At 39.5% G+C, this 22,278-nt stretch overlaps 1 non-coding gene across 1 annotated transcript; it reads left to right on the top strand.

Moving 5' to 3' along the window:
• Nucleotides 1-7,995: 7,995 nt before the first annotated feature.
• LOC141639384 (small nucleolar RNA R71) lies at nucleotides 7,996-8,101 on the top strand. The gene has a single exon (XR_012542503.1). It is a non-coding gene; the product is annotated as a small nucleolar RNA R71 (small nucleolar RNA).
• Nucleotides 8,102-22,278: the final 14,177 nt, after the last annotated feature.

Genomic DNA, 22,278 nt, shown 5'->3' with positions numbered 1-22,278 from the left:
CTTGACCTTTAAATAATAAACTTGAGAGATGGGTAGGATGGGTAGATTTAGGATTTTATGTGGTAGTCTGTTTGTGATTGCTAATTGATAGGTACTAATTAAATTTTCTATTTTGTAAGATGGCTCCGCCAAGAAGAATTGATGATGCTCTTTTACTAGTTCTTACTCAAATTCTCCAAAACCAACAAAATCAGCAGAATCAACAAGCTCCTCCTCCCCCCTCCTCCCGAGGGTACTTCGAGCACCTATACTTGGGTGGCTAACCAATTAACCCGAATCAACACTCCCACTTATGGTGGAGAGATTGATCCAGTTGCTCTTACGGGGTGGTTTCGGGAGTTGGAGAAAAGCTTTACGTTGTATGATGTTAAGAAGGAACATAAGGTGAAGTCGGCATCTCACTTCCTAGTACGAAGCGGATCGATGGTGGTCCATGACTGGGCCTACCGTTTCATCTGAACCGGGATTTGACTGGGAACGTTTCAAGGAATTAGTGGAGGCCCGATTCTATCCGCAAGAACTTAAACAGCAGAAGTTGAAAGGATTCATGGAATTAAAGCAAGGAAGCCTTCCTGTTCAGACCTTCACTGATAAATTCAACGAGTTGGCTCATTATGCAACTAGATTGGTGAAGGATGACAACGAAAAAGCCTTCTTTTATCTTGAAAAGCTCTCCTAAAATCAAAAGCATGGTCCGTCGGGATTCCACTAGCTTTGTTTCAATTTACAATGATGCTTTATGGGCTAAGAATTCCCTGAAAGACATTGAAAATGAAGCTCGTGCAACCAGTTCTAATCTTGGCAAGAGGCCTTTATATCCATCTTCTAGGCCTTATACTCCTTCACCCAGGTTCATCTCTTCTCCCTCTGACCCAAACAAGAGGAGATTTGTTTCTAATGTGCAAGTTAACCGGGGTGGTCAATCTTCAGCTTTTAACGACAATAAAGGTACTAAAGACCGAGTGTGCTATAATCGCAAGAAACCAAAGACATCCTGGTAAATGCTTCGTTGATCCTATCATATGCTTTTCTTGCAACAAACCGGGCCACAAGGCCAATGTTTCCCGGAGAAGAAGGTGACGGCTCCTACTACTCTGCCGCCCCAAAGGTGGGCCGGTGAGGCCGAAGGGTCGGATTTTGTCATGAGCCGAGCGGTTTAGGCACACCCCGATATCATTCTTGGTACATTTTCTATTTTTGATGTTCCTTGTTTGGTACTATTTGATACGGGCGCCTCTTTATCTTTTATTTCAATGAAACTCTCCGATAAGTTATCACTTGAATCATCACAAGAAGAAAGCACATCTATATCCTTACCCTCTGGTGATGTCTTTTCCTGTTCTAAAATCTATCCGGAAGTCCCTATTTCTATTGTGGGATCTATATTTCCAGCAAATCTTTTCCAATTTCCGCTTGAAGAATTTGATGTCATTTTGGACATGGATTGGTTACATACTTATCATGCTCGATTTGAATGTCGAGACCAGAAAATAATTCTTACAAGCCCTTCAGGTCACCGTGTGTCTTATCAAATGGTTAAAAGACAAACCGGTACTAAATTAATTTCTGCTATGAAGTTTGTCAATGCGATGAAAAAGGGTCATCAAGCCTTCTTGTGTATGGTGACTCCTTCTGATTCTTCCTCTCTGCCTCCTAAAGAGAACATTCCTGTAGTATGTGAATTTCCCGATGTTTTTCCTGATGAGCTACCGGGAATTCCTCCTGAAAGGGAAGTTGAATTTACTATTGATCTCATTCCTGGTACCGGCCCTATTGCTAAAGCTCCTTATAGGCTGGTACCGTCTGAAATGAAAGAGCTGAAGGCTCAGTTGGATGATTTGATTGCCAAAGGTTTTATCCGACCAAGCTCTTCACCTTGGGGTGCTCCTGTTCTCTTTGTAAGGTAGAAGGATGGATCTATGCGATTATGCATAGATTATCGTGAACTTAACCGGTTTACTATTAAGAATAAATATCCTCTTCCTAGAATTGATGATCTTTTCGACCAACTCCGAGGTGCTTCCACTTTTTCTAAGATTGATCTTCGTTCGGGCTATCATCAAATTCCAGTCCGAGAAGCTGATATTCTTAAAACCGCCTTCAGTACGAGATATGGTCATTTCGAGTTTACGGTGATGCCATTCGGTTTGACCAATGCTCCAACAGTATTCATGGATCAGATGAACCGTACTTTCAGAGAACACCTTGACAAATGCGTTGTAGTGTTCATTGATGACATCCTGATCTATTCTAAATCTGAAGAAGAACATGTCCAACACCTTCGTGCTATTTTGGAGATTCTGCGCCGTGAAAAATGGTATGCTAAATTCTCTAAATGTGAATTCTGGTTACCTAAAGTGACCTTCCTTGGGCACGTCATTTCAAAAGAGGGCGTTATGGTAGATCCTGCCAAAATTGAAGCCGTTGTTGATTGGAAAAGTCCGACCAATGTTTCTGAAATCCGTAGTTTCCTTGGCTTGGCGGGTTACTATCGGTGGTTTGTGAAGGATTTTTCAAAGATTGCTAGGCCAATGACTCAGTTGTTGAAGAAAGAGTCTAAATTTGTGTGGTCTGAGGAGTGTGAAAATGCCTTCCAGGAATTGAAAAAGAGGTTGACTACCGCTCCGGTGTTGACCTTACCTGAAGAAGGAGTGGACTTTGATGTTTACTGTGATGCTTCTAAGCATGGTATAGGTTGTGTCTTGATGCAAAAAGGGAAAGTCATTGCGTATGCCTCTCGACAGCTTAGAGTTCATGAAGTTAACTACCCGACTCATGATCTTGAATTAGCTGCGGTGGTGCATGCTTTGAAGATTTGGAGACACTACCTCATTGGAGTCCATTGCAACATCTACACCGACCACAAAAGCCTGAAATATCTCTTTACCCAAAAAGAGCCGAACATGAGACAAAGAAGATGGTTAGAATTGGTGAATGACTATGATGCCGATCTAATTTATCACGAAGGAAAAGCTAATGTGGTGGCTGATGCTCTTAGCAGAAAATCCTGTCATTCTTTGAATTCTTTTCAGGAATTACCTCCTGAACTTGCTTTAGAACTTCAAAAATTAGGAGTAAGCCTTGTAAAAGGGGCTCTCATCATCTTGATGCCATGTCACCAACCCGACTTCTACCGTGAGATCCGTGCTTGCCTTCCCGATGATCCTACTTTCAAATCCATTCGAGCTAAAATTCAACTTGGGCAAGCTAAGGATTGTAAGATTGATGATGATGGGTATCTTCGTTATCATGGTAGAATCTATGTTCCGAGTGCAGCCGATTTGAGAAAAAGAATTCTTGATGAAGCACACCTTTCTCCTTACTCCATTCATCCGGGAGGTACCAAAATGTACAAAGATTTGAGATTGCAATTCTGGTGGCCTAGGATGAAGATTGAAGTTATGGAGTATGTCGATAAATGCCTCACCCCGTAAAGTAAAGATAGAGCATCAAAAGCCCGGGGGTTTGCTTCAACCCCTGGATGTTCCTCTTTGGAAATGGGAGTCTATATCCATGGATTTTGTGATGGCTTTACCCAGGACTTCCACTGGGAAGAATGCTGTTTGGGTGGTTGTGGACCGATTGACTAAGTGTGCTCGGTTTATTCCCATTAGAGAGACCTGGGGTTTAGAAGTTCTAGCTGGTGCCTATGTGAATGAAGTAGTGCGCTATCATGGGGTTCCTAAAGATATAGTTTCGGATCGAGACCCTCGATTTTGTTCTCGTTTCGGACTGCATTACGAGAGAGCCTTGGGTAGTAAACTATTGATGAGCACTGCTTTTCACGCCGCCACTGATGGTCAAACCGAGAGAACAATTCAAACTTTAGAGGATCTTCTTCGTGCCTGTGCTTTAGATTTCCAAACTTCCTGGGAGAAATGTTTACCTCTGGTTGAGTTCTCTTACAACAACAACTATCAAGCCTCCATTAAAATGGCACCATATGAAGCTCTGTACGGTAGAAAATGCCGTACTCCAGTCTGTTGGGATCAAACCCAAAATGTTCCAATGTTAGGACCTGATTTGGTGACCGAGTCCGTCGAACAAGTTAAGATCATTCGGGAGCGGATGAAAGCCGCTCAGACCGCAAAAATCATATCTTGATGTCCGTCGTCGACCACTTTCTTTTGAGGTTGATGATCAAGTATTCCTTAAAGTGTCACCTATGAAAGGGGTGAAACGGTTTGGCGTAAAAGGAAGCTTGAGCCCTAAATATATTGGACCTTTCCGGGTGGTTGAAAAGATTGGTCCTGCTGCTTACCGTTTAGAATTGCCCCCAAATCGGAGCAAGGTTCACAATGTCTTCCATGTTTCTCAGTTGAGGAAGTACATTAGTGACCCTAGCCATATCATCCAAGAAGAGATTCTTGAATTGGAGCCTAACTTGGCGGTTGAAGAAAGGCCAATTCGGATTCTTGAAAAAGCCAACAAGCAACTTAGGAGCAAAGTTGTACCTCTAGTCCGTGTTCTTTGGCGTTGTGGAAATGTCGAAGAAGAGACTTGGGAGACTGAAGCTTCTATGTTAGCTAAATATCCTGAATTATTCTCGTAAGGTATTCCTTTTCTTACTCTTTTTCCGAGTTACTAAGCCGTGTTTAATCATAATTAGTAAAGATATTATTCTTATTATAGAACTTTAAACTAAAATTTTGAAAATACTTTTATGATTTTTAATGGTTTTAACATTAGTGAATGTTAAATCTCGTTGTTGGAGACGTCCCAATAATGGATTTTCTCATTTATTGGTGTAGAAATATTTTTATATCTTGATATGGATGTGGATGTTCTTGTCTGATCAACGAGAGTATCACCATTTCATTGAAAAGATACCTATATTTTTCCTATGATTATATTATTAAGATGTTGTATACTATAAATTCTCCTTCTAAGTTTCGAGGACGAAACTTTTTAAAAGGAGGGGTGATTGTAACACCCCGTAATTTTGAACCATTATTATTTTGCGGAAGTAATTCATTAATCAAGTAAAATTTGATATTAATGTATTTGAAGTAATAATAATTCAAAGAAATATAATTTTATTATATTTTGAAGAAAAGTATTTATTTTGATAGTTTCGAAATGTTTAAAAATAGTTTAAACCGTGTAAAAACTTTTTATTTCGAAATAAGGGCATATCGGGGAAAAATGACAACTCTATTGAAAATTGGGCAAACGATTTTGGAAATGGGTCGTATGAGTATTCAATTTTCTTGTAATCTCGTGTTTAAGAACTTTGGTCTTGTCGGAATTTGCAATTGACAAGCGGTTCTAATTATTGTCGAAACGAGCCAAAACCGACTCATGATTCCGTCACATCCCGTCTCCTTTCTTCCTTTTCCGCGGCACCCCCTTCCCTTTCACCTTTCATTCTGATTTTCTTGCCCAACTACATCCCTTTGAATGTTCTAACATTTCCAAATCAAAAACCACCATCTTCATCTTAAAATCCAAGCTAATTTCATCATAACTCACTCGTTTCTAGTCCGATTTTCACAAAATTTATATTTCCGGAATCCTCTCTTCAAGATCTACATCCTAGTATGTTTTAATTTCAGTTTTCTTGATGTTGATTTAAGACGAATTTGGGCAAATTTCGGTTTTTGTACTTATTATTGTGTTTTTATTGTTTATTTAGGTGAAGATTTAGAGGACGAGTTTGGAGACTCGTATATTGTTGAAGATAGTGGCTAGTTGCATGTTAGGGTTTGGTATTCAAGGTGCTAATTGCTCATTTTCTAGCTTAAGGTAACATATTTCGAGTTACTCGACGAATAATCGTCACATTCTTTGCTTTTTGTATGATTTTGGTGATTTTTATTTGAGTAGTTTATGTCACATGATAATATGGGTTAATTTCTTGTTTAGTTCATGTCTTTTGGTTAGTTTAAGTTAACATATTAGTATAGGAATGATTAATTGATGCTTCAGACGATGTTAAACTGAACAAAAATGGAGAAATGGAGGGTTGGGGGTGGCGGCCCGAGGCCCAAAGAGTTCGCGGGCCACACTGGCCCGGTCGATCCGTTGCTTGTTTCGCGGTTTTTCATGCATTATTTGTCATTTCGGGTTAATTAATGTTATAATTAGTATAAGTAACAAATGGGTAATCTTTTGAAATGAATCATATTAGTAGTAAAAATTATGTTGATAGTAAAAATTATGTTTATTTTGGTAGTTGACACATGTTAGAATAGGTTATAAAATGAAATTGTAATGAATAGGCTCAAAATGAATTTTATAGCGATAATTGTAATGTTTGGATGATTATGCCAAAATCGAGCCTTGGTCCCTTTGATGAATCGATGTCGATCAATTGTGTGATTGGTCACCGCAATTTAACCGTGCACTGCGCAGATCGGGTTGCGGGTAAAAATTCGGTTGGATGAAATTTTATATGAATTGGATAATCGGCCTTTTTTCTTGTTTTAGGCCATTTATTAAGTTTTAGTTCACATGTGTTGTTGGTTGAATTTAATAGTTTCTTATATTGTAGAAACGCCCTAGATTCCCTGAAACCTTTAATATTGTTAATATTGTTAGAATTGGATCTGGTATTGAATACTTCTTGCAGGTTGTTGTGTTTGTCATAGATAGGCCTTTATAGTCTTTGACGAGTATATGTTCACTGCTTAATAGCCTTTGTGTTCCTGACTTGGTGGGATTATATCCAAGTTGGGGCATAACCTCGTTACTTATTTTGATAGTAAGTGGTCAGCTTAAGTACTAGCCAACCCTTTGGTGGACTCCTTAGGGTACTCACTATGTTTTAGAAAAATTGTGGGTCTTGGGTGCGGTGGTGTGTATCCGCATGTCTAGGTCTCTTGATTTTTAGGCTAGGGTTGTGTTGTGTCTTGGCCATGTTTTGATAGAACCTCGAGCCAAGATACCGGTTCGATTACCTTCCCTACCTCGTGGTATAGACTCGAGTTACAGAGTGACTATTGACGGGACTAAGAACTTATGCCTGTCTTTGATATATTGTCCTTTCTTGTATGGTGATTTTATGAATTGTAATAGGTGAGATGTAAGCCGGTTACAATTGATAAAGTTTGGATTACTATTTGTTATATGTTTCACATGATAGTTTAATTTGGTCAGTTTAGGGGTCGTAGGTTAGAATACTTGATAATTAAATTGTTTATCATATTGTTTACATGTTACACTACATGTTACATTAAATATGACATTTCGTGGCTGGGAGGACTCGAAGTTACTCCCCACTGAATTGTGGCTTTCGTGTTTGTATAAAATGCGATTGACAGGTTGATGATGCTTAGTTGGGGTACACGGACGAGCTAGTGAGCAAGAGAACCTTGGACTTAGTTTGGTTATATTTTGTAGAAACCTTTAACTTTTGGTTGTGTATATATTTTGAAGGGACATATGTCTCCCTCTTCTATTTTGGTTTGTATCACTATATTCCCGCGTCTTTAGTTATGTTATGTAAATTAGTTTGTTAGCATTTGCAGGTTTTGGGCACTCTTAAGTTGGAAATGTTTGTGAATGGTTTAGGAAAGTTTTAAAAATTACAGGTTTTATCTAGTTGAACCAATTACAAACATATCCTGTCAGTTTTTCTGTAGAATTTACGTGTTTATTTAACGCTAAAAATGAGGGTGTCACACCTTCTCAGTTAGACAGTCAACAACAGTGTGACCGTCATTACTCCCACACCTCTCACAAGAAACGGTCTCTTGTCTAGTCAACAAGTGAACTGTCTGTTGATCACCAGCACTCTGCAACTATAGCTTATCAAAACGGGCATTCATGGCTTCCACCTGAGCCACAACTGCATTATCCACTGAAGAAACAGTACGAATGCCCCCCCTTGGGTTCCCATACTCAACACAATGGGTAGCCATTTCTTCTATAATACCCCATCCCTTGTCATCATCATTATTTTTCTGAAATCGCCCATTAGATGAGGCGTCCAAGATAGCACGGTGGTCATCATACAACCCATTATAGAACTGGTTGCATAAGAACCACTGATCAAAACCATGATGAGGAAGAGACCTCACCAACTTCTTGAAACGGCACCAAGCTTCATACAAGTTTTCATCCGGTGTCTGCTTAAAACTTGTAATTTTCCCTCTCAGCTGATTAGTTCGTTGTGGAGGAAAATACCTTTTATAGAAAGCAAGGGCCAAACTCTCCCAGTCAGTAATACCGGCTGCAGTTCGATCAAGATCAGTGAGCCATTCTCGGGCTCCATCGGTCAAAGAGAAAGGAAATAGAACCTCCTTAATCTTGTCCTGGGTCACTCCCTTAGTAGCGGGAATGGTAGAACAATAGTCAGTGAAAACTTCCATATGTTTACGCGGATCTTCACCCGCCACACCTCGGTATAGGTTCCATTCGACCAGATTGATATAGGAAGGCCATATATCAAAAGTATTTCCGTCCTCGGTCGCAAGCTTGAAACCTTTAGAGATTTAGGCAGCTGTGGGCTCTGAGTGACTCGCGATATTAGGCATTTTCACTGGATTTATGGCAGAAATAGATTTGTCTTCTTCACAAGACAGGTCTTCTGCAAATAAAAAGTGTTCTAGCTGCGGTTCAAAAGTACTCAAGGCTTCCTTTTGAATCTTCCTCAACAGTCTTTGTCTATAACGGAAGGTCCTTTCTGGCTCAGGATCAGCTGGTACTAACTCTGACCTGTTAGACCTGGAACATAAACATCACTGGAGAAAATAAGTGAGAACTGTCTTAAGGAATAAAAATTCTCTGAGACCGAGAAAGACAAACGACACAAAAACAGACAAATAGGCTATTGCCTCCCCGGCAAAGGCGCCAAAATTTGATACCGTCGTTAGGTACCAAAAATAAATACCTAAGTACAACTAACAAAAGCTAGCGGTAAGTAGGGTCGATCTCCACAGGGAGACTAAGTATCTATCTGCAAGTACGTCTGTCTAAGTCACAATTGGGGGGTTTTAAAATTGTTTTCTAAACTACTAAAGATGTAAGGCAAGAGAAATAGAGACAGGAGCAATAAAGCAAGAAAATATGAGATATGTAATCAGGTAAAAGAAGTATGTCAGGATTTTGGTTCACCATGGCAGTTCATTAACTCAGTCATAAATAGTTTAGACAACCTATTGTGAGAAGGGCAAGGGAAAGGTCCTTCCGGTCCGCTATCCACCCTAGATTACAACTAACTTAACTTCCGTCCTCATTAGGGTAGTCTACTGTTCATAGCAGGTCTGTTCATTCCAATCTTCCGATCTAGGAGCGAAGTTAACCAGATTAAAGTTATTTAGAAGCGTGCACTCAACTAAACATGTTACAGTTATATTGTTATGGTCACAGATTCTCACAAATAAATCGCCTATCCTATTCACAACATCGTCACTTTACTACCATGGCTCCCCTAATCCTAACATAAGGAGATTAGCTACTCATGCTATCGATGCAATCAACAACAACAAACATAAACATGCTAAGAGACATGATAGAGAGAATTAAAGGATGAATTATACTAACAATAATTAAGAGACAACGAAATAAGAATAGAAGAACAAGGAATTAAAGTGAAGCAATAAAGATTAGATTAAAGTTGAGAGTAGAGAAAGATTACAATCAAGCGAATCCGGCGTAAAGAACAAGTAGCAACAGTAATTAAGAGCAAAGTTCCAAATCTAAAATGTAATTAAGAGAGTAAAGAGCAGTAAAGAGGTATTAAGAGATGATAAGAGATATGTTTATGACATAATCTCGACTTCCCTTATATAAGAAAGTGAAAATTAACAAAAGATAAACCTAAACACGGATTAATTAACCCGTGTAAATAGCTAGTCACTTGATCGAGGCTTTTTATTCCCCTCGATCGAGTACTTCTCCAGCAAAACCGTTCGATCGAGCAACTGAGGCTCTCGATCGAACACTTCCAAGTTAGCCTCCTTCGATCGAGCATAGGAACCACTCGATCGAACATCTGCAGCTGCCAAACCACTCGATCGACCATCAAATCTCCTCGATTGAGTAGATACCCACTAAATCAACCTTGACTCATTTGGTTAGCCTTCCAAGGACCTCCCTTCACACTTCCCGAGGTATGACTTCTGCTCTAAATCTCCGTCTCCTTAAAATGCATGCAAAGTGGGACGACTAAGGCACGATTCCACTACTTTTAAGTCCATTTCTGCAATTAAGACAAAACAAACCAAAGTAGCCAATTCAGGGCATTTTGCAATACAAAGCGATAGAAATGGCATAGAAATGCGTGCAATAAGAGGAGTTTATATAAATTGCACGTATCACTCCCATCCGTTCTTATGGTGAGAAGCAAGCCATGAGTGCGCATGTGACGTTAATAGCCACGTCCCGTGCAATGTTTGTTAGAAGATTTCCAAAGTAATGGCTATGGTTTTCAACTATATGTAATGCGATGATTGACTACTTGTTTATCTATCTCACATGACTTAAGTACTAGTCTTTATAATTTGGATAGTTGCATATGTCACATTTCATTGGAATTCGTGCTTGTGATTAACTAACCGTATCTATGTTCTTTCCTTTACTTCACTTATTTAAATATGCCTATGACATGCTCATTTGCTATTCTATCTTACTTTCTCTTATTATTCTAACACGAATGATCCCATGCTTATTTGTTCAAGTGAATTGTATCCTGTATTTATTATGCATTGCCTTATTTGAGTTCTTTGTTATGTTCATTTTGATATAATGTGGCTGGGAGAACCTTGAGTTATTCCTCACTGACGTGGCGTTCATGTTTACATGAATAACATGTATTAGTTGGTGCATTTATGGGGTGAAGACATGTGTGAGCTAGCGAGTACCTTGACCGTTGGATTTTTGTCTACCGGTATGCTTAGACTCACCTTTTAGAATTGTTATTCGTGGGCTATCTTTTCCCCCTTATTTGCTAGACTTGGTTTGTAATAACCTAAGTTTGCTTATCGTTGCACTTGTTTCATTTTATTAGTGACTCCCACATGTTAAACTTTAACTAGTAATAAAAAGTGTTTAAAATTTCATAATTTCCACTTAAATTTATTAGTTATATTTTCCGCATTATCGCGGGGTTTCACAGTTGGTATCAGAGCCTATGTTTCTCCCGACGCACACACGTGTACCCCGAACTAAACTTGAAATTGACCTTGAATAATGAATGAGAGATGGGTAGAACTAAGGACCTAAGTTGGTAGTCTTTTTGTACATGCTATTTGGTAGGTTCTTAGAAAAATTTGATTCTTTGTCGAAGTTTGATGTTATATTTTCAAAAACTTGACCTCTTTTAGAGTTTGAAAATGGATCCTTTACTTTCAATTTGGCTTTCTCGAAAGAAAATTTGAGTGGATTATCATTTTCATTTGGTTTTAACGTTGATGGGATGTTAGGACTCGTTATTAGAGACGTTTAATAACTTGTTCTATGCTTATCGGCAAATGATTTTATATTTGGCCTTGTCTTTGATTTGGAATGTTGATGTTCTTGAATGCGCAACGAGAACTCTTCCGTTCCTTTGACGAGAAACTTGTGCGTTTGGAAAATTCTCCTTGAAACTTTTTTTGTAATTTTTATGATATCAAACCTTTTAGATATTTTGGTTGTCGATTTCGAAAAGTCCGACTTTATCTTTATAACTTTTCGTTTCTGCTTTTTAGTTTCGAGAACGAAACTTTTTAAAAAGTGGGATGATTGTAACACCCGAGAATTTTCCGTTTTGGCATTTATAATTTAATTAGCCATTTTATTATTTTATTTGTATTTTAAATCCGTTTTTATAAAAATGTAGCTTTAAATGTATAATAATTTTAATGTTGATAAAAATATCCGTCTTAAATTTGTAGTAGGTTTGAGACGTATTTTAGTGGTATATCGACTCAATTTAAGCATTTTGGGCCTAATATGACTATTGGCTTTCCTCTTACCCTACCTCTTCATCAATTATTAGACATAAAACCTATCCCCTTTCTTTTTGCTCAAATTTCAGCAAACACACCAATGTCACAACTCCATTGATACACTTTCCTCCATAAACACTAAAATCACCATAACTTGCTCAATTCTTATCCGAATCAAGTGATTTTCGCACCTATTTCTTCCTCTTACCACCTTCCATATTTCTAGGTATGTAAGTGTAGATACCCAGTATCTGCACCTTCCAAAAACCACCCGATGATGATTGGACTATAACGTATTTTGATATGCGTGCGTGGATTGGCTATACATGAGACGGTTTAATGCACTAGTCGGATACGAAAAATGATTTCATAAATAGTTTTCTAACTTCATTTGCATTAAAATAACACTATTTAGAGTTAAAACCGTTTTCGGACCCAAAACCGACTCAGAAACCCGCAACTCGAGTCAACCTGAGTCAACCCGAGTCAACCCAAATCTCGAATGTCAAAAATAATGCCATGAATGTCTTTATCATGTCATTTCCATTAAAATGACCCTAATTAGGTCAAAACCGACATCGGGTAAAAAACCGACTCCAAATTCAAATCCCGACTCACACGGGTCAAACCCGAGTCAAGCACACAAAACACCTACCTCAAGTAACACCCAAAGTCATCTTATTAGGTGCCCATATTGTTACATGACATCCTATTTGATTACCACAAATCAAACCAACCAAATAATAGATAGGGGAAAGGCCACGTCCAAATTGAAAAGGACAGCGCACCCCATTCCATAGCAGGCATGCTCGCGCCTCAATGGGCTATCTCCTTAGCCTCGACGCAAACTCAACCAACCTACCACCCCACATTTATCTATAAATACCCACCATCACACACCATAATCTTGACGCGAGCGTCCGCCCCCTCACATCTCCCTTAAACTTCTAGACTCGACTTCCGAAGTCACAAAATCGACACGTGTTTTGACCTACCGATCGAAAACATAAGCCTTACACATTTTGTTTGGTACCGTCGCCGTGCATTCGACCGACCCATTCGACCAACTCAATTCATCAATCAACATGTTTTAATTAACATATTTTCAAAACAAAATCCCTTTTTAAGGCACACTTTTAAACTTCTTTGGTCGCAAGTAGTCACAACGAGAAACCCGTCTCTAAAGTCGTCTACCTTGAAAAAATCAATACACGTAAGTTTGAGGGTGTAAATATCTCACTTATTTCATGTCTTTACTGTTTTTATGAGTTCATAAGCATAAACAATGCATAACACGATTCAAACATAGGTTAGACGAGCCAAAACCGAGTCTTGGCCTGAGACAGAAGCTCCTTGCTATGCAGGGAGGCTCGCGCCTCTTGTGGGTGTCCAGGTCAGACTCAAATGTGTTTTAGTTCATCTTTCCTTCAACACTTTCTTTTATTTTTACTTCTTTCCTTTTACGGTTTTTACCATTTTAATTCAATTTTATGACAAATATTTTGACCATTACAAAAATCATCCTTGGTTCTTTATACCATGACGGTTTATTCCGTGACTCGATAACATTATTGGTTAATTACATTTTAATGGGTATTTTAACACCCTTTTCTTTTATTTACCATTTTTATCATTTATTTACACTTGCAAACATATTAGTCATAATTTATAATCATCCTTGGTTCTTTATACCATGTCAGTTTAATCCGAGTACGATGACAAACTTGACTAATTACAAATAAAAGAAATTAACATAGTTAGTTGAAATCAAACATTTTCCTTTCACTTTTATTTCATTTTATTTTCATCTTTGCCTTGGCCATATTGCATGTCACCCTTGGTTTGAATAAATACGATGTCGATTTAATTCGAGTACGGTGATAAAACGGTTAAGCACACATATTTTACATTTTTATTGTAAACTATGCTTTTCGAACTTGCAAATCCGACAAAGAATATTACTAAGATAATAGTAATTATTCGAGTCATGCAAATCATTTAATCACAAATACGGTTTTAAACAACCTTTTTAACAACCTGAGACGCCCCTTGGGTCGTCGCCTGACTCGCGCCCTAAGAGGCCGTCTATTTTCCTATTTCAAAAACCCGGGCAGAGCCCCTTCCCTCGCCAATAGGCTCGCGCCCCAATGGGGCTGCCTGACACTGTTCTGTCTTGTTTTGGTACTTGTCTAGGACGATCCCGATTACGGTTAACCCGAATACATGACGGATCAGATTGACAAGCTTACGTTTTTACACTTTGTCATTTGAAACCCTTTTTCGAATAATGGACCGTGTTAAGCATCATAAACCAAATTTGGTAAATGGATGTTTAATTTCCGTTTTCACATGAAAATCAATCTAAAATTCAACTCGACATCATTTTCTTGATATTTGGATAAACAAACCGAGTTAGGAAACTCTCACATGTTAGGTCCATGCATTTACCGTTTTATCAACTCTTGCACTTAAACAACCACAATCGATCAGTAGAGGCCGCTAACGCGGGCGGGATTCGGTGTCCGAATAAAGGGCTTCCCAATACGTACCCTCACCCCTTACTCAGAACCTTTGGATAGTGGATGGCCTTATCCAGGGCGTACGAGAGTCATTTTAGGCATAGAATGCTAAAAGGGGGACGAGTCCTTATCTTTAGTACCTATGTCAAACACCGCTTTTTGCCTTGATTGACCTAGGTATAAAGTGGATTCGAATGGGTTCCAAGCATCCCACAAATGCTTGGTGGCGACTCGAACATCTCAAACATCATTTCGAGACCTTTGCCGAGACGAAACCGACGGATCTAAAGCGATCTGATCGAAAGCATTTTTACGTCACTGAGCATGGCTTTCAGACCGCTGCATGTCCTCAATTTGGCTTGGCACGCAGGTGGCCCGTGACTATGGACCGGTAGGTGGCTCTTGCCCACAGACCGGCTTGTGGCCCATGTCCACAGATTGGCGACTCCGCTGGGGAAAACTATCACACTTGTGTCTTTGTGATCCTTAGAGGTGAAACTCGAACGAGGTCGTGGTTAAAGTGCATTAATTGATATTACGGTCATAAGTCGGGTTCCTTGTCCGGGCCCACAACCTAACCCTTTTCGACCAACTGGCTCGTCTCGTCGGCGTGAGTTTTCTCATCCCCGCGTTTCGAATCCCGATTGAGTCAAGCATACCATTGACGTTACACATTTCTGTTTCGTCAAAGAGCTTTCATTTCCTTCGAGCACGAGGCTAGGGCACCCTCCTTACACATTTTGTTTGGATTGGTATCCCTCTCGAAAATCGGGGATTAATTGCTTGGTGTGTAACCACCCTTATTAAGCCAAAACCCGTTTCAGCATTATGCATAATATAATGAACTGTGAGTGCTTATGTGTTTTGTGATCATAAGTCCTTCCGTGTCATTTTCAAACTTTCAAAAACACCTTTTTGTGCCGTTATAATGGTCATTTCAAACCTCGGTCTTTCGCCGACCGTTGCAAACCCTTTTTATGCCGTCCTAATGACGACTTTCAAAACCGGTTTTCTACAACCGTTTCAAAAACACATTTCGCGCCGTTATAATGGCCATTTCAAAACCCGGTTTTCTACAACCATTTCAACACGCCTTTCTAGGCCGTCGTAATGACGATTTTCAAACCCGGTTTTCTACAACCATTTCAACACGCCTTTCTAGGCCGTCGTAATGACGATTTTCAAACTCGGTTTTCTACAACCATTTCAACACACCTTTCTAGGCCGTCGTAATGACGATTTTAAAACCCGGTTTTCTACAACCATTTCAGCACTCCTTTCTAGGCCGTCGTAATGATGATTTTCAAACCCGGTTTTCTACAACTATTTCAACACGCCTTTCTAGGCCGTCGTAATGACGATTTTCAGACCCGGTTTTCTACAACCATTTCAAACACGCCTTTCTAGGTCATCGCAATGACGATTTTCAAACTCGGTTTTCACAAACCATTTCAAAATACCCTTTTACGTCGTCATAATGGCCATTTCAAACCACGGTCTCTCGCCGGCTATTACATTCTCAAAGCGCCCTTTTATGCGCTGTCGTAATGACGAATTCTACCCTCGAATTTTCAAAATTCGAAATCAGTTTTCAAACAAAAACGTTTTTGAAACCGTCGTAACGACGATTTCAACCCGTGTAACTTTCCAAATTTTAAATCTCGTTTTCGAAATCAAATCTGGTTTTTCTAAGCCGCCGTAATGACGATTTCAATTCTCACAATTTTCGATTTGCATACCGTCTTTCAAAGGTTAAAACGTTTTTCTAACCCTCGTAATGACGAATTCAATACTCACAATTTCAAATTTCAAGTCATTGAAAACAATTTAAATTGTTTCCAAATTTCCAATCAAAACTCAATCTCTTGAAAACAAATTGAACTGTTTTCAAATTTCAATCCAATTTCAAATCTTTGAAAACAGTTTAACCGTTTTCAAATTTCAATTCAAAATCAAATATTTGAAAACAAATTCAACCGTTTTCAAATTTCAATTCAAAATCAAATCTTTGAAAAAAAATTTAACCATTGTCAAATTCCAAACCATTTGAAAACAAATTTAACCGTTTTCAAATTTCAATTCAAAATCAAATCTTTGAAAACAAATTTAACCGTTTTCAAATTTCAAATCCAATTTCTAACCACTTGAAAACAAATTTAACCATTTTCATGGCCATTGTGATGACGATTCCAAATTATTCAATTCTCGATTTTCAAATCCGTGATTCGGAATTTCAAAAACCGTCTTCGGAAACAACACAGTGTTTTCAAAGCCGCCGCAATTTCAACTCAAACCGTCTTTTAAAAACAAACCTAAGACAACCCTTTCAACCGTCCATAAAGAGACAAATGAATCTTTTTGAATTTTTTTTTTTTGAAAACTTCAATCCACCTTTCCGATTCAACCTCAAGTCGATTAGAGTCCAGTCGATTTCAAGTCAAGTCGTCTAGATAACGTTGAATCTCCGCCGAAGTTAGTACCTACCTTCTGGTCTAGGTCGTGTCGCCTAATTGTCGAGACATCTTCAATGGCGTTAGGAGAGTCAAAACCTCTCGGGTATTAAACCCTTCTTTCCCCTACATTACGGGTCAAAGGTCAAGTTTGTGTACATGTCTCGTCCAACGGCATCAATCCATCGACAAACCTCCAAACTGAGTCAGAAGTCGTCTGTCTAGGCATCACTATGCCAAAGTCGACACTCGAGTCAAAAATTCAAAGTCATGCTCCAAGAATTCAAACACGAGAGGTCATTCAGGATCTTTAATGAACTCATAACCTAGTCACACCGTCGCGTCTTCACGACATAACTGTCTTTTATACATATGTGTCGTACTTGCCTTTGTTTGTGCAATACCTTGCTAAGACAAGTTATAACGCCCATCGTTATGTCAAATAGGATCCCTTGGGTGCCATCGATCATCAACAAGAAACTCAAGAAGCTGATCAACCTTCATCCACCATGACTTCTGCCGAAACCAACAACATGGTCCTCGACTCCTAGCTACCGTGGAAAACTTGAGCACTCGTCTCTCCCAAGTCGAGGACAAAATGATAACTGGGAATTTTTCCTCTTCTGATATTGAGCAAACGGTTAAGCTCCTTGAAAGCCGATTACTTGCCAACGACAAAATCAACCATAGTTGGAAAGCAACCAAAACCACTTAAGCCAATTCTTTAGGTGCTCCACCAACCAAAACCAGACGACCTCATGGGTCCTTCCCTGATTTGGGTATGCCTTAAGCCACAGCCTGGGAAAGGCTTATCTCCAAAGGAAAGCTCAAACCGATCGGTCCAACTCCAGACCCTCTACTAAACAAGCGAGGACGTAGATGGGACGTAAAACTGTTTTGTCAAAATCACCAAGGTCGCGGACATGACACTGAAATGTGTCTCCCCCTAAAAGGCGCTATCCTTGATATGATCGAAAAGGGCGAGTTACCATTACCTCCCTCAGCAAACCACAAAAACAACCCTCCAGAAAACCCTTTTGGGCACAGTAAGGAGTCTTCCCTAGACTGCTCTCATCTCATCTCTCCTGATGATGAGAAAATTCATGCAATTGATGAGGATGGCATACAAAGCACTATAATGATGCTCTCCGTCTCCATCAACAACATATTCTCAAAGCTGCAAGTGGCTATCGATGATTTGAACAATTGGGTGGCTAATTTGGAGAAGAGGTTTTGTAGTACTGAAAATGAACCTGACCACCAAGGAGAAAACCAACCCTCCGTTCACCAACCAACAGCTGTTGAAAATGAGGAGTCATCCGATGGTTCCCACATCCACGAACCTACCAACAAAGAACATGAAATGGCCTCCCCAAATACCCCTTCAAAATACCAAGCAACATCCCAAAAACTTCCCATTGACAACGACCAAATCCTGCTTCCGCCCAGGATTGACAAAAACAAAAACAAAAGTCACAAAAACATCCCAAAAAACGCCAATGTTGGAACCATGGGAAAACATCAAAGGGTATTCACAGATCTGGGAATAACATATGGCACCGCTTTGGGGATACTTGCTTAAGAATGAATGCTGCAACCCATTGGTCCGACTCCGGACCCACCAGAACACAGGAGAAACCGATTCTGGGACGATAATGCTTATTACCAATACCATCAAGGCAAGGGCCATGACACCGAAGCCTGCTTCAAACTCAAGCATGCCATTCAAGATATGATTAAAGCTGGCCAAATCATAATTGCACCTCTCACTCAAGTCAAGACAATCCTCTCGGATATCTCAAGTCAAACAGCAAGGTTGAACGTTCTCAAAGGACATTCACTAGACTCAACACAACCTATGCCGCAACTCTTCAAAAGCTCATGACTGAAGGGAAGCTACAACCAATCGGGCCCACTCCAAACCCGCTTGAATGTAGGAAAACCCGTTTTTGGGACGGCAGTGCCTATTGCCAATATCATCAAGGAAAAGGTCACGACACTGAAACATGCTTCAAACTGAAACATGTTATTCAAAATATGATCGACAACCATGAACTGATAGCTTCATCCCTATGTCAACCAAGTAATAAAGACAACCCTAATGAACATCTCTTTCTGCAAGGAGATGAAAGCCTCATGGACTATTGTCCTCATATCATCCCAAACAACGAGAGTGAAGTGCTCAAGTGGGTCAATGCTCAAGACCAGACATTCAAGCCGTCGGATGCTGCAAAAGAGACCTTCGAGGAGGAAAGTGATGATTAGGAGTTCGTATCTACGATTGAGTCTGAGTCCGAGTCCAAGTCTTAGGCTTTCTCATATCTATCCTAGTGTCTGTCCTTTTATCCCTAAGTGACACACTGAGGGCTGTCCCTATGAGTCACATGTATTCATCGAGTCTGTGCTAACCTCTTATTTATCTAAATAAAAGCACGATTTCCAACTATCTTATATTCTCCCCTTTACCATTTCCCATTGACAACGAGAATTGATTTGAGAATTAATTTAAAAAAAAAAACATGTTCCAATTCAATGTGAGTACACTCGAGTGATGTTTCGTACCGAGTAAGTAGAGGATTCGAAACTCCGTGTCCATTCTCTTTACCTATTCCATGTCTGGCAATAGAAATCTTTCAATAGTACCCAATTTAGAATGAGCTTTTAAAAAAGGGATTTTACGACGAACCCAGATAACAAACCAGAACATCTCCTTGTTCATGATCAATGACAGAAGGCAAGCCCATTCCCCACGAAAACATCCCATCACCAAGTATCAACCTCTCACCAACGGGTACATCCCCATCTGCACCCTTACCTTCCTCGAACGAAGGACGGGAAAATACGAATAGATCCAAGCCAAAACAAAGGCGAAAACCAAAACCAAACCGAAATCCAAGGCTAAAGCCGAAACAAAAAACAAGATAGTGAAATTCCAATTCACTATTTTCACAAATTCAAACGACGGAAATAAAAACCGTCATTTTCAAATCAAAAACAAGATAGTGAAATTCCAATTCACTATTTTCGCAAATTCAAAACGACGGAAATAAAAACCGTCATTTTTAAATCAAAAACAGGATAGTGAAATTCAAATTCACTATTTTCACAAATTTCAAACGACGGAAATAAAAACCGTCATTTTCAAATCAAAAAACAAAATAGTGAAATTCAAATTCGCTATTTTCACAAATTTCGAACGACGAAAATAAAACCATCATTTTCAAATCAAAAACGAAATAGCGAAATGCAAAATTCGTTATTTTCACACAATTTCAAATGACGGAATTAAAAACCGTCACTTTTCAAGAAAATGGAATAACGGAATTCAAAATTCGTTATTTTCTCACAATTCCAAACGACGGAATTAAGAGCCGTCCTTTTCAAACAAAAAACGAAATAGGGAAATTCAAATTCGTTATTCTCCCACAACTTCAAATGACGGAATTAAAAATCGTCACTTTTCAAGAAAATAAAATGACGGAATTCAAAATTCGTTTTTTTCTAACAACTCTAATTGACGGAATTAAAAACCGTCCCTTGTCAAACAAAAAATCAAATAGCGAAATTCAAATTCGTTATTTTCCCACAATTCAAATGACGGAATTAAAAGCCGTCACCTTTCAAGAAAATGAAATAACGGAATTCAAAATTCGTTATTTTCTCACAACTCCAAACGACGGAATTAAAAAAAACCGTCCTTTTCAAACAAAAATGAAATAGCGAAATTTAAATTCTTTATTTTCACAAAGATCAAACGACGGAATTAAAAACCGTCACTTTTCAAACACAAAATCCCGGACCAATGAGTCCAAAATACCAAGTCCAGGACCAACAAGTCTAAAGCCCAGGACCAATAAGTCCAAAATACCAAGTCCAGGACCAACAAGTCCAAAGCCCAGGACCAATAAGTCCAAAACACCAGGTCCAGGACCAACAAGTCCAAAGCCCAGGACCCATGAGTCCAACACACAAAATCCCGGACCAACAAGTCCAAAACACCAAGCCCAGGACCAACAAGTCCGAAACACCAAGTCCAGGACCAACAAGTCCAAAGCCCAGGACCCATGAGTCTAACACATTAAATCCCGGACCAATGAGTCCAAAACACCAAACACCAAAACCTCAACCAACACTACTTCACCCCTAAGTCCTTCTAGAGACTGCTACAGGGACACCTACCTAGGCTTCTGAGGATTCCCCTCAAGCTCGTAATATCACACCTTAACCTTTAAGGTCCAGACATGGGATTCTTATCCACATTTTTACCAACCATTTCGTGCTCAGGCCACATCAAGCCTGAGACCCCATTCCGCACCACATTACAAGTTGTAACCCATCGGCCTAAACACCACAAAATACAAACTCCAGATTTTTACTGTCAAACAAACCTATTATTACCATGCTCCACATTCCATAATGTCGAAGCCATTTTCACCTTGACCCAAATACGGAGTCTTCAAAAAACATTTCTTTCTTAGAGTCCACTTTTTAGTGTGCTCACGTAACAAGAAACATTTTCTCAAACTATGCCTCTTCGATTCATGATCAAGAAGGATTTCTCTTCAATCAACCTTCGAGTCACCAAACGGAATTTACCGTCGTGACCCTCAGCTCCAGATTTTTATCTGTCAAACAAGCCTCTTATTACCAAGATCCACGTTCCATAATGTCGAAGCCCTTTTTCGCCTTGACCCAGATACGGAGTCCTCGAATGCTTTGCTACCGAGAACGGGACATACCCAATCTACCCTTAGGGTGCACTTTTTAGTGTGCTCACATGATAAGGAACATTTTCACAAATTAGACCTCTTCGATTCATGATAGAGGGGAATTCTTTCAAATCAATTTTTCGAGTCACCAAACGGAATTTGCCGTCGTGACTCTCACACTTTAAGGTCCTAACAACTCACTTAGGCACACATATTCAGAACTACGACCTGGTTTGATTTCACATCACGTGAATACGTAGGCAGTCCTTCAAGGACACAACCATACACCTCAAAATCAATTATCAAAACACACACAGAACTACGATCTGGTTTGATTTCGCACACACGTGAATACGTAGGCAGTCCTATTACTAGGACACAACCACACTCCCACACACATTCAATTTTCAGATCTTTAATTTTCAACTCATTTCACACCTTGCAGAACTACGGTCTGGTTTGATTTCGCAAACACGCGAATACGTAGGTAGTCCCCCAACAAGGACACAACCGCATACCCCTTTTCAATCTCAACCATCAACATCAATCTTCAAAAGCAGCCCACTCAGCCGCACGCTCAATGCTATACCTCTTTACTGGGGGCTTCTTCCTTAAGACGTCCCCCATTCCTCGGTTTGCCAAATTCTCACCTTCTCACTCTGGGAGCTTCTCTTTTGAGACGCCACCCGTCCTTTATCCTCAAACATCTTTTGAGTCTCATCTACAG

This window comes from Silene latifolia, unplaced genomic scaffold, assembly GCF_048544455.1.
Source record: "Silene latifolia isolate original U9 population unplaced genomic scaffold, ASM4854445v1 scaffold_362, whole genome shotgun sequence".
Classification (NCBI taxonomy): domain Eukaryota; kingdom Viridiplantae; phylum Streptophyta; class Magnoliopsida; order Caryophyllales; family Caryophyllaceae; genus Silene; species Silene latifolia.
Note: the sequence above shows the minus strand (reverse complement) of the source record. Positions and strands in the feature narration are given on the sequence as shown.